This window comes from Phyllostomus hastatus, unplaced genomic scaffold (genome assembly GCF_019186645.2).
Source record: "Phyllostomus hastatus isolate PE091 unplaced genomic scaffold, TTU_PhHast_1.1 phas_scaffold_21, whole genome shotgun sequence".
NCBI lineage: Eukaryota > Metazoa > Chordata > Mammalia > Chiroptera > Phyllostomidae > Phyllostomus > Phyllostomus hastatus.
The window spans coordinates 9,398,551-9,410,915 of NW_025334017.1; the positions used below are offsets into that span (position 1 = coordinate 9,398,551).

The 12,365-nt window shown below is 41.4% G+C and overlaps 1 long non-coding RNA gene across 1 annotated transcript; it reads left to right on the forward strand.

The window, feature by feature from the left end:
• Positions 1-3,172: 3,172 nt before the first annotated feature.
• On the forward strand, positions 3,173-4,805 carry LOC123832884. Its single transcript, XR_006788136.1, has 2 exons — positions 3,173-3,308; positions 3,849-4,805. It is a non-coding gene; the product is annotated as an uncharacterized LOC123832884 (long non-coding RNA).
• Positions 4,806-12,365: the final 7,560 nt, after the last annotated feature.

Consider the following 12,365-nt stretch of genomic DNA (forward strand, 5'->3'; position numbering starts at 1 on the left):
TTGCGTTTCAAGTGAGGTATTTTCTGGTCTCTTTGAAAATGTGCAAGAATTCCGCGGGCCCACGCTTTCTTTGTGTGCCGGGAGCGCCGGGCGCTTTGTGCTTCCCAAGGAGAAAATGGCGAGTTCTATTGTGTTTAGGCCATTTTCTCCCGGCACCAGGATTTTCCCAAGTTCTAAGCACTTCGTTGCCACGTAGCTTTCTCGTGCTCAGAAAAGTGTGAATCGCCGGAGTTCGGCCCGGGGATGCGGCGCGGGCCCCGGCCTGGCGTGGGTGAGAGCCGCTTCCTCGAGTCGGGACGCTTGTGTCCAGACAAGAACGCAACCGCTGGGCGCAGGTCGGCGCCCTTCAAAGGTCCGCAGTGGCTCTCGCGGACGCGGACAATACCTGTCTGTGTGCGTGTGTTTGTGTGCGCATACACGAGTAACATACTTTCCCCGACCATCTGAAGGCAGAAATAAAAGACGAAATACGAATGTCTTGAGGGAGGAGGAAAGTTTTCTCTATTCTTTCACCCCCCGGAGGAAACCCCAGGAGAGAGTACATGTTATTACTCTACTAGGTCGGTCTTTTGTTTTTCAAAAGGAAGGTGAAACGTTGTTTAGACAGAAGGAATTATTAAGTAGCCTTAAATAGTGTAGCATATGCCTCTTTTGCTTCACTAGGGAAAAAAGGTGTTAAGGAAGGGATTCAGTTTAATGCTCTTAGTGCTTATGTATGTGTGCATACGTGTGATGTTATCTGTCTGTCTGCCTGTGGACAGAGGTGAGAAGTTTATTGTTAGCCTTATTTTCTTAATTTGCTATTTTTGTAAAAATTTCTGCACTTGTTGAACTATAAAAATGAACAAGAATGCTTATACAAGGATGTCTATGTGACTTTTGAAAGCTGTATATATAATACATATATATTTAAAATACTACTTTCTATTTGCTATAATTCTTTCGACCCTTAAATGGGATGGTGATTTTTGTCAGCTTAAAAATAATAAAATGCAAACTTCCCCATCTGCTTCCTGCCCTCTCAATTTGGTGGCAAATATAGAAAAATGAAAACAAGTAGAATGGGAGAGAAAATTTAAAGCCTATAGACGTGCCCCCTTTGACATTTTCGTAAAATGTCAGGGCATCAAACTGGTGCAAAAACATTGATTTATATTCTTCAAAATGCTCCACTAGGATCTCCCTCCATGTGGATCAAAACCATGGACAGCGAACTTATATTAAATCACTGAGCAAAAGGGACTCTAGTAAAATTTTGTGGGAGCAAAATAGAAGTTTACGTTCAAAACACATCAGGAGGCAAAAACAATCCTTGCAATTTTTAGAAGGAATCAGACTCCTTCAAAGTGTGGCATTTTAAATGTATTCAAACCAAGTTTCACAAAAAATAAATCCAATGATTTATATACCATGTATCAAATAGTATATGTTCTTTATGCACTTGAAATAAGATGAGATTTACTTTTTGTTACTGATAAATAACAAATTCAAATCTATTCATTTAAGATATGGGCTGTTTCTTATAAGGCCTCGAAGCAGAGTGAGGGTAGAGAAATTTTACAATTTTAAGCTGGCATTAGTTGAATGACAATAGAGCAAATTAAATTGATTTTTATCAGTGGCTGAATTTCTAAATGCATAGAATTGGAAAGATTAAATGCCATTTTGATAGACAGGGATAATATGAATAGAGATACAATCCAGCTATTCCTCCTGTTTAGCCATTGCAGTCTCTAACTAGCAGTGCAATGTGGTGGGCAAGCGTTTTTTCCTAAGAAAACCATGTGTGTGTGTGTGTGTGTGTGTGTGTGTGTGTCCATATATATATATATATATATATATATATATATATATGAATGACTTGATTTGGGGCACAAGATTACTTCACTGTGACTGTGTCAGAGATCAACTTACTTTGTTTCTTATGTTGTTTGAATTGCCTTTATTCCTTTATAGAGCTGAACTTCATTGAAAAACATTTCATTTTTGGCTTACATAACACATTCAATGTTGCTCATTTAAATTTCCAATTTCATTTATCTTTGGTTTACTTCATAACCTGAATTCAGTGTGACTTTAAAGGCCTGGGGAATTATATAAGGCAAAACTAATATGCTAATTCAAGAAATTAGTTTGTACTTAAAATTAAATTTTGAAACGACATTAAATTGAAGAGGGTTTGTGGTTTATATAGTGATTAATTTATCTTTATTCATTGGATTTGGCTATAGAATGACATGGCAGTTATCTGAATATACAGATTCATAAAAGTAGATGCTAGATATATTTCGGAGATACACGCACATTCCCTTCTCCCCTCCCCCCATAAAAAAAATCTTCAAAGTATTTTCAGAGAAAAAGCAATGATCAGGACCATGGTGAGGTCCCATGGCTCAGGGAGTGGCGGCCTAAGGCTCCGGTTGGGACGCAGAGTTCGCTGGTTGGGAGAGAGTCATTGTTTAGAAAGGCATATTCGTCCGGAATGGCAATCGTGACAAGATTAAACATAAATTAAACCTTGGTCTGGGGAAAGGGTGGCTTCGGGGCGAGAAGAGGAGAAGCAGATAAGCCCTGTTTCTGTTGCTTGCTCACATAATTAAGGGGCTGCTCCTCATCTGGAGCGTGGGCTCTGTCGGCCTAAGGTGCTAATTTTGCTGTTGTTTGGCTAACCATGTGTGCGCGAACAAGGGTCCAAGAGCTTAGACTTAGGGATCTAGAGGAGACGTCCAGAAGGGGTCGGCTCTTGTCTCCGTTGTAAGGAGAGGTAACTAAGAATGCTGACTTTGGCTTGCCTTGAGCGAGCCTACGCATTGACGGTAGGGCTGTGAGGGAAGGGCTGGAGAGACAAGGGGCGCGACGTCTTAGGGGGCTGTCTTGCGTCTCTGTATTAGCACCTGGAGGTAGGAAGTAGACAAGGGCAGGGCGCTCGCCCTTTGCTGTAGCCAGGCGCAGCTCCTGGGGGCTGAGCGCCTTCTGCGGCTCTTTGGTTTCAAGGACACAGCGAGCTGCTCAGGACTTTGGGAGCCAACATCTGTCTGACTGGTGACGTCAGCAGCCCGTGTAATCCTCTTGTGCTGAAGGCAGATGCCTTATTTGTTTGGCTGGAGCGAGCCATTAATCCCTAATTCTGGATCAGCAAGCGAGGGGGAAAGACTGGACCGCTCCGACCCACCCCCTCCCCATCCCCACCTCCCACCCTAAAGCACCTTATACCACGGAAGCCTCTCACCCTCCTCTTTCCTCCGTGAACGCGCTGAGCAGCGATTGAAAGCGCTTTGGTCCTCTGCAGGTTTGAGCAGGGCTAGTAGGTAGGCTGTGTGTATATGTAATTCTTTCTCTTATCGATCGTTTCGATTTTCTTGCTGAGACTCGCTGGTCTTGCAGTTTGCAGGGTCCTAAGCCAAGAAGGGGTTGGGAGTGCGGATCAGGAGTGTGGTCTAAAGGGGTGAGGCAGGGGAAAGGGGGCACAGGGTTTGGGAACGGCCGGGCTGCACCGAATGACCTTCTGCGGACGTGTTTTGACGGTTCCTGCTCACGAAATCTTTTCTCCGGCTGCGATGGTGTCGCAGCGTCTGGCCCCCACCTCGCGGTTTCCGCAGCCGGGACCTGAGCGGACAACTACCGCACCGCCCCCCGGGCTGTGCTCCCCGGCACCACGCGCGGCGGGTCCCTTCGCGCCTAGCTGAAGCTTGGGGACGGACGGAGGTCGAGGCCCGCCATCTGGGGTCCCATCCTCCGGTCACCTTATCTCTCTTGCCTGCTCCCTGCCACCTCCTGTCCCTTCTCCCCAGCCTCCTGCTCCTCCCTCCTGCCTCCCTGCCTAATGCTGCTCTGATTCTATTTTGCAGGGGCGTGTTCTGGGGTCTCAGAACTAGACCACCTCTAGACTCTCTCACCAGCCGCAGCCAGCTCTACGCGCCCTCAGGCCGCGGTGGCGGAGAATATCCCCCCTTCCTCGGACCCTGGAACCGCAGCGGGCCTTTCCCTCGGGGCCGACAGCGCCGTAGGGGACGCCGCGAAAAGAGCCGCAGCGGCCGCCGCCTCCCGCCCGCTGCGCAGAGGGCTCCACCCGTAGAGGTCAACTCCCTTCACCCCTTCCTCTCCAACTCGCCCTCCCTCCGCCCGGCCCAGGTTCCTCCTGCCTCCGGAATCTGGCCGCAGTCTGAGGAGTGCGCGTCCGCTGTGCTGCTCGCAACCAGGACCCGGAGCCGGCCCCAGCCTTCGGGTCCGCGCTCCCCGGCCGTGGGGAAGCCTTAGCGAGCAGCCTTTTCTCTCTGCAGTAAAGCTGTAGCCATACCAGATGGGCCGCCCCGCTCTCTGGGGACTAGGCAGGTGCGATTGAGTTAATTTTTCCGCATCACAAAGAAAGATGACCTAGACCGCCCTTGGACTCCTCTCTTCCCCAAATCTCCCAACCAAAACCGCGGTAACGCTATCAGAGGACGTAGAGACTAGGCATATCTGCGTGTTTATCTTACATACACACACGTATGGTTATCTTCCCCTTTATGTGCTAGATCGCATGCCCACAGCAGGAAACGATTGACAAGGCTTTCTTCAGCAGAACATGCCGTGGCGCGGTCCTTAAAACCTGCCATTCCTTACAAGGGACTAAGAAGAGATGCGGGGCACACCAACCCGGTTAATTGCCTTCAGCGAAATAACACGATTGTGAAATTAGATCTGTGTCAGAGGGGTAATTAACTTCGATCCACGCCGTCATTTGAAAACTAGATTTATAGGCGTATGTATGTTTTTAGGGGTGCTGTAAATGGCATGCGGAAATATGCATATGTATACGCAGACATGCATCGTCTACACTTCTTCCGAACAGTCTAATTAGCAGCCTCTCTCTCTGGCAGCTGTGGCAGGAGGCGAGCAGAGACAGGAGCCGGGCTTCTGAGTTATGGCTCCTGCGGAGTCCTGGGGACCCAGAGCTCCAGGGAGGGGGAAGGGCAGGAGGAGACGTGTGGTATTCGCAGGGGGTCAGTTACTTTACGGATCAAGATCAGACTCTGCCCTCCGTGTTCACAGCGGACCTTGATTTAATGTCATACAATTAAGGCACGCGGTGAATGCCAAGAGCGGAGCCTACGGCTGCACTTGAAGGACACCAGAGCGTCTCAGGATATGAGAGGGAAAAAGGCAACTGAAAAGGGTTTTAAGGAGTGGTAGAACAACCCCATCTTTGGCGGATAGAGACCCTCAAATTGATTCCAGAACCAACCTAGTGTTCCGCAAGCAAAAGGGTCACAGTTCTCAGTAAGAGCTCGGAAATCCGCACGCAAATCCCGGAGGGGAATTTTGGGGGAGCCTCAGTGACAGCTGTCAGGAGAGCGGGAGTTCCCATTTGTGCAAATATTCTAGAGAGTTTAAGTTTTTAGAAAGCAGTGATTCCTTCAAGAGCGGGTAGTAATGATTGTTTGCGATCCTGGGCCAAGCTGCGGTAACAGAACCGTCGAGAAAGAGGATAATAACATTAAGTGGCGTCCTCACCACATTGCGCAAGAAACCTCAACTGGCTCAGCTCCTTGGGGAAGCTCACAACCACCACCCCCCACCATCACTTCCCCTTTCTCTTCCCAGTCTGCAGTGGGCCTAGCCTGGCTTTAAAAAGCCAAGATAATTTCCTTGTTTCGTCATACTCGCAATGGCCAAATCAGTCAAAGGAGAACAAGAAACTTTAGAAGGACTTGGTAAATTATTTTATTTGAAAGCCAATAAGGTGGACTTTGTTAAGATAGTAGTTTGCACCACTGCCTTAGGGCCAAAGACAGACCCGAGCTGGGAAGCGAGCCTTGATAGAAGCCTTTGTTCTGCCGGGGCCGGCAGGGGCCGCGAACAAAGGGGAGGATCCACTGAAGTGGCCGCGCCCTCCGCGCCTGCCGCTGTCCGCGGTGCTGACCATGGCCCTCTTCTCTAATTTCGCCAAACGCAATAGGACCGTCCTGCTACTGCCCCCGAAATGTAACAGGATATTAGGTAGTTTGCGAAAGAAACATTAAAAGCAGGGAAATGACGCATACAGCAACACCTAATATTTACCAAGAGCGTCCACTCTAGCTGTTGCCACACTTGGCTTGTGCTTTTCCAACTTTATGTAGTTATGCATATACACTTAGTGTACATGCATTGGGAAACAATTTCAGATTTTAGGCTAAAACCCGAATCTAAGCAAAGGGCAGGACTTGCGAGAAGAATGAAGTCGCCATTTTTTTCTCTTAAGCCATCTACCTTAAAACACACCAACATAAGCTCCTCAGCCACAGAGTTTAACAGTGCTGGTGATTTCACCAAAGGGACAAGCGACAGACTCAAGTGTGGGCCTCAAGACATATCTGAAGGAGATGAGATGGGGACTGACTAGGTGAGAGACAAGAGGAGCCCACCCACCTAGCCTGCTGCCTCTGGCCAGGCTCTCGCCAGGGCAGCCTTTCCCGGCAGGTCCCAAGCTCAGAGCTTGCTTCACCGATTCCCAGCCAGCAGGAAGCACAACAAGGCCAGGAGGCCTGAAACCCGCACTGCGGAAAAACCGACCACAGCAGCATCCTCACAGCTCTGGCAGGTAGAACAAGTCAGGATGGTTTGTTTACTAAATCCCAGGCCATGAAGATTCACTTTTGGAGCCTAGGGTCCTGTGGGTCCATATCAGTATATTCAATGCCTTTTTAAATATCTCAGCATATTCCACTGTCCTAAATATTAAAGTATTGTAATATATAAATAATAAAATTTAAGTCTCCTAACTAAACAATGAACAAAAGAAGAGAGAAAGAGCGAGAAAACCAACAACTTTGTAGCCAGCCTGGGCTCTCAAAAGAAAGTACTGTGCCTTTGCTTGTGTTAGTTTATAAATCCACAAATTGTACACAGTTTTAAAATTAGGAATAGATAAAACAATCTAGACTGAGCAATTGAGGCAGCAACACCAATTTTGATCCAGACATAGAAATGGACCATAAATGGGTCATACATTTCATCAGGTTTGTTCTTTTATGCCCCTGGGTGGAGGAGATATGAGAAAGGATTCATAAAATAAAACAACCAAGGATAATATCCTCAGCCAGATATATCTTTTCCCCATCCTTCAGAGTGGATTTTATTTGTCTTTCAATTTTAGAACTCTGCGAGTTTGGTCTTTTATGTGCATTGATGACTTAGGTTTGTATTTCATTTTATACAATTTGGGAGGGAGTAGGTAAAACACACTGGTAAAAAAAGGGGGACTAAAGTGATAAAGGGAAAGGGTTAGGGGAATATTCTTCATGTGCCACTATGAGCCCTCTAAGAGCCCAATGTCCAGCCAATGGACATTGAAATGGGTTTAAAGCATTACAAGTTAGCATTAGAGCCTTGGTTTTCTTCCAGTATTCATACAACCACACTGATCCCCTGCATCCACATCCCCCCAGCTCATTCATGAAGGAACAGGTCCAAACCTGGAAAACACTGCTGTCTGAGTAGAGTTATAACTCACATTACTTAACAGAAGCACACCTAATCTCCCTTACCCTCATCCTTCTCTTTAGGACAGCCCAAACTCATCCTCCAGAAAACTCAATCCGTTTTAAAAATCACTTTCTAAACAGAAATAAAGTACATACTGTGAAAGAGGGAAGTTAAAATACCACTTAGGTAAGGGAACACAATTTAGTAATCTATTTGCCGTGATTAAATTTAGAGTGGTTATTGATTAGTAATATTTCTAGATTTTTTAAAAGACTATTTTCTACTTCTCTTAAAATAATCATCTGCTGTAATGTGCATTGCCAATTTCCCTGCTATGAAATTCTATGCTTAGCATTTTTTGCAATAAATCAATCAATGCTTCGTAATTGGAAATTTTCGGTGAGGCATGCTGTGGGAGACCTTTGATAATCATAACTTTCGTTTAGTGGGCTGAAATTAAAGCTTCTCGGAATAAACTTAGGAACAGCTTGACCCTTTCTGATACTCAAGGACAACCCTCCAGGGAAATAGTATGTTTCTGTCCCAGGAACAAGATGCTAGCGCAATGCACCAGGAGGTATCCGGTGTCAACAATACCAGAGCGCCCTCTGCTACCCATAAGAGGCAGGACATCAGTTACAAAAGCCAGATGGCACTGAGTTGCAATAAGGAATGAAAACAATAAGCTCTTAGAAACATTTAATCTGTAAAATTTAAAAGCTCTCATCATATTGTACTTCTGAAGGGGCCATCCAATTTCAATTTCCAACACTCCTTGGATAATCTCCTTTTATTCGGAGGATAGTGAAAAGTTAATGTTTTAAAGTTTTCATTCTGTCCAATTATTTCTGTAGTTATATTTCTGCACCTTTACCCCCCTCAAATTGCAAAGTCCTCTTTAGCCATGACAAGATATGGTCACAGCATAGGCACTAACAGGAGGTGTTATGTGCTTAAAAATGAGTTTTTCAGTATACAATCTCTTCTCAAATGAAATGGAGATTTTTAAAAAGGTTAAAATCTTTTTTAATTTTTATGTAATATAGGATGTATAATGAATAAAAATATGTACAGTTGTATTCATTCAATGTTGTGTATTTCAAAATTACAGCCTATTTCTAAAAAAAATCTTTGACATGAAATCTATTGTTGAAGGTATCAGTGCTAATGTAATAAAATGATTCTACTAATAATGTGATTGTTAAATAAATTTTGTAAAAATAAAGTTCTGTTTATATTATGGTGCCAGAATGAAATAACTATCTAATATTACTCATTTTAAACTTAATTTTAAAATTGAAATTCTTACAAGAATATTAAGCTGTAAGGTTGCTGAGAATATAAGCCAATATTTAAAATTATGATTTTATAATTTGCTATAATACAAAAAAGTTCTTGATTAAATATTAAACTAAGTTAAAGATTTAGCTACATATGTAAAATTTCATACAACTAACTATAGGTACATTTGTCTTCTGAAAGCTACCCCTTCAAAGAATGCATTTACAAATTTATGGCCTAGTGAAATAAAGAAAATTATTAGAACATGTATATTTTCATTCTAAACATTCTTTTAAAAAGTTAAAATATTATTTCTCTGTGCTTAATTTCAACTTCTGAGTAAATTCATATTTTACTCATGAGAGAATGAACCCAGTGACATTTTACCATATTCCTAATAGTTATTATAAGTTTAAAACCAATTTCTAGGTAATTAAAATATGAAATACATATTGAAACATTTCTACTTTAAAAAAATTTGCTCTATTAAAACAAACTGAAGAGAACCAATTAAAATGGCTTCTCATGTCCACGAGATGCAGCCCGAGGTGAAATGCCTGACCAGTATTTGCCTCTGAATTTCTATATAAGAGTTTTAACCCCTCCTTACTTTATATTTACACAGGGGTGACATCTTGTAACTGAAACACTCCTCCTGACTTCTGGCTACTTAGAATCCAAAGAAATGTTCACTTCTGTGGGAGTAATATCTAAACAATATATTTATGGGAAGCACTAATACAATAAAAGCAACTAATTATTGGTACTTTTCTTTAAAAATTAACCACACAGTAATTGTGTCCTCATTTATGCTCTTAGGTGAAATTAATACAGAATTTAATACTTGTGGATCATGAAAATAAAAGCTCTTTAGATTAGATTGAATGGGCTTTAGTAAACTCGGTGTTTTTTTAATCTGGTATTTGGACTCAGCTGTCGCTGCTATTTCCATCAGCTGCTATTAAGTAACTAGTATAATATAGAAATGTGGCTGAGTAGGAATTGAAAATATAATGCTCTTAAGATACAATAAAATTGGAATATCAAGAAATTGGAAATAATTATTTTAGAAGACTGATAGTTGCAAGTTGCAGGGAAAATATTTCCATTGAAGAACAAATAGCCAGTAAAACAAAAAAGAAAAAAGAAAAAAAAAGCCAAGTACTCAAAGCAGAATATACTACCAAGGCAGAATAAGGTGAAATGGGGCCAGTTAAGTCTTTGAGCTACAGTAGAAAAAACTAAGAGGGTATTTTACTTCAATTTTGTTTTCAATATTTCAATAAAATATATTTATGTAGAAAATTCCTAAGAAATTACTAGATATTATCTGAAGAGTGTTTCTTCATTGGCATGCACTGCTATTTTGATTCTGTTATGTTAAGACAAAAATAATAGGAAATTAAATTAACAATATATTACTTTATTATTTAACTCTTATCCCATGGATTGAAAGGCAGAATTGTTTTTTTCCTTCCTAGCTGTTGGTCAAAATTTTTCATTGTAGAAAAAACAAAGACAACATTAATTTGAATGCAATAATGTTCCTGATATAAATAATAGAATTATTACAATATAGACAAAATACCCTCCTCCTGTCAATTTGTTTAAATACAAAACAGTGATATCTGAAAAAGAAAATCAGTTTAGCACATTGTTCCTTACTTATTTTAATGTGTTACCTCATGGTCACAGCATACAGGGCCCAGCAGAAATAAGGCCTGCTTGAATATGGTTGGTAGGGTAATAATATGGGTGTAATAATTTATAGTTTTAATTTGAATATTTCACCTAAAATGTCATATGGTGTGCTTGGGTGTGATATTGTTATGTTACAGAATTGCATGCTTACAATTTTGTAATAAAAAAGGGGCACTGTTTGTGCCAGACCATGTATTTAGACAGACAGGATTCGGAACCCAGTCACAGTGCTTCATAGGAGTTCCCCAAAGAAATGCTGCTGTGCATTCCAGGCTGACACGCTAAACATTAAGAACCCTGGCCACTATCAATGCAAACATTATGAAGTTTGGGTTGCTAAAAAAACATTAAGTTGAGAAAGGCATCCCCTTGCCCAAGAGCCGTGGAGTGTCAATTTTTTAGATCAGAGGAATTTTACCTTTCCCTGAATGTCTTGGCCTGATTTTACTCTCTGTATGCCCAGAACAAGGCTTTGGTAGTTATATATTTTAATTGGCCTGACAATGTCAGGTATCAAATAGAGACCTGCCATAATCACTCCAAAAATATGTTCTTCAGTAAGTGATTTTCACAATCTGGATATACTCAAAACAAAATAGATTCTGATTCTATAAATGGGTTATTTTTACTTACTTTTTCAATTCAGAGAGTAAAATATTTATAAATGCCCGGTAGGCATCAGCAGTTGTGTCAGCTGGGTATGAGGAAGAAGGTTGCAGTGAGTGTGTATGTATGTACATGCATGTGAGAAAAGCTAGTGATAAAGAATATCTGTGGTTAACATCTAAATCATGATTATGAATAAAATAAAATCAACTTTATCTGTGGCCTGAACCCATGTCTCCTGCAGTTACCTTCAAACAATTAGCTAATCAACATGGTAAAACCTCCTGACACAAGATAATTATTAATAAAAAAAATTTTTAAATTGGTTCTTTCAGACTCCATCCTCCTGCTGTTGTTGCTGCAATAATTTTCTGCAGATATTAACATTTTTTAAATCTATGTCATTTCAATGAAAAAAATTTCTACATCATCTTTCCACTATTCTCCCTCTGCTTATTCTTATATGAATTAAATAATGGAATCCAGTAAGGTAAGTTTTTAGACCAATAACATTGAACATAACCATCAGCCATTAGACATAAGACCCAAACTTATACCACAGAATCATAAATATAAAAAAACCTTGAATTGATTGTATATATTTTTTTATTTTTTAATTTTTAATTTGCATTTTTTCACATTTTTATTGTTCAAGTATAGTTGTTTCCATTTCCCCCAACCACTCTGCACCACCCCAGCCATCCCCACTTCCCACCCTTGATCCTACCCCCCTTTGGTTTTGTCCATGTGTCCTTTATACGTGTTCCTGAAAACCCTTCCCGCTTTCCCCCCATTATTCCCTTCCACCTCCCTTCTGGTTACTGTCAGTTTTAAGCTTTCCTCCTTGTCCTGGTAAACACCTACATTCTCCCAGACTTTCAACTTTAAAAAACATGTTTTTTCATCCATTTCATCATTATCTGAACAATTAGTAGGTGCCAGGCACTGTTACATGTGACGAATATTTAACATTCAATAAAACAGATATAATTTTTATTCTATGGAATTTATAGTCTTATCTAGAAGCTTGTCCCAGAGTTAAATTTTCTACTCTTTTTCTTTTTTAATATTTTTTTGTTTTTTTTTAAATATTTTATTTATTTATTTTTAGAGAGGGAAGGGAGGGAGATAGAGAGAGAGAGAGAGAGAAACATCAATGTGCGGTTGCTGGGGGTTATAAGCCTGCAACCCAGACATGTACCCTGGCTGGGAATCGAACCTGGAACACTTTGGTTCCCAGAAATTTTCTACTCTTATAAACTAACTTTTTATGATTTAAGTCCTTTTATCTTTAAGGGCTTCTATTCCAGCCATTAGAACTTTCTTTA